This window comes from Vigna radiata, unplaced genomic scaffold (assembly GCF_000741045.1).
Source record: "Vigna radiata var. radiata cultivar VC1973A unplaced genomic scaffold, Vradiata_ver6 scaffold_235, whole genome shotgun sequence".
Taxonomy (NCBI): domain Eukaryota; kingdom Viridiplantae; phylum Streptophyta; class Magnoliopsida; order Fabales; family Fabaceae; genus Vigna; species Vigna radiata.
Window position 1 is genome coordinate 405,168 of NW_014543118.1, and position 1,600 is coordinate 406,767.

The following is a 1,600-nucleotide window of genomic DNA, read 5'->3' on the forward strand; positions in this document are numbered from 1 at the left end:
AGATTTCATCATTCCAGCAGGGATTTAATGAGACATTGGGTCAAGCTTGGGAACAATTCAAAGGGCTACTATGGAAAACACCTACTCATGGGTTTGATGAGCCCACAATCCTAAATGTGTTCTTGACAGGACTAGGTTCCCAAACTAAGTTGATGTTGGATGCCTCATCTTGCGGAAACATCTGTTGGAAGACTCCACAAGAAGCCCGGGTGCTCATTGAGAATATGGTTGCTAATGATAATGAAGCGCAAAATGAGAGGAGGCAACAAAGAGGTGTCCTACAACTCCAGTCTCATGATGCTATCTTGGCCTAAAAAAAGCTAATGACCCAACAGCTTGAAATTCTCATGAGTAAAGTCTCACAGTTGCAAGACCACCAAAATGTGTCACATGCTCAACATCAAGTGTGGTCAATTTGTGGTGGAGGTCATATAAATGGCCAATGTATGAAGGAAGGCATGACCCAAGAAGATGTCAACTACATGTGATACAAGAAGGTCTAGCACCATAGGACCCATCACAAGAGGNATGGCCAAAAAACTCCAAGATGAGTATTCTCCCCAAGGTCAAATATTATTTGCTATTTTTAGATGGAAAGTTGGAGAACAAGAAGATGTTGCAAATCTACCAAGACATGGAGAAGGGTAAAAAGGCCAATTCTACAGAAGAAGGGGTGTGCCTAACATAAAAGGGGGTGACATTAGTGTTTACTCTTTTATAGGCACCTAGCATATTTTACATGTGTTTTATTAAAGCTTTCTAGAAGCCATACATTTAGCACATGGGTAGTGTTAGCATCTCAGATCTGAAACGTGTAAAATGCCTTGAGATTGATCTATAAAATCTCATAGGCAAAAGCTTGTAGCTCACTTTTGGAAATATTGAATGAAATTCTGCTCATGAAAGCACAATTCTCTCAACCGAAAGTCATACTTCTTGCTTGTACTCCATTGCTACTTTCTTCCATTATGGAGGCCTTCTAAAGTAGTTAACCACTCATTCAAGCTTTCCTTCACCTCACCTTTCCATAATCACCAACATTCCGCTGCAACCATCGCTGGAGTCTCATCAAACCGAGAGTTACTCCCTCTCTGCCAAACCAGCGCTGGAATTCAACATAGCTACTATTCCATTGGATTTCAAGCTGTTCAGAGTAGATTCTCACCTCCAATCTCACGGATCTGGATCAAGCATCAAGGCTGAATGCTATCAAGTGGTATCAGAGCTATGGTTCAAATTAGAACCGTGAGATAAGTCACTTTCTTCCATCTCTTTGCTGTCAGATTTTTCCTCGTTGTCTTGATTGTTTCTGGAGTGCCGTCTCTGTTCCAGCATTTAGGTTTCTATGATTGAGTTGATTCTTGAATACTAGCCTTAATTGCTTGAGTTTTTTATCATTTTATTCGGCTATTCTTCCTGCCTTGAGTCATTTTTTATCATTTAAACATCAATTCTGTTTTGTCTATAGTCATCTAATTTTAGTTGATTTTTCTATCATTGCATCTGGTTGTTCAACCAGGTTTTACCAAAACTGAAGTGTTTGTATGTGGCTACACCAAGTAAGAGCAATGATCAATTCAGAATTGAGCTCAGGTGTTTA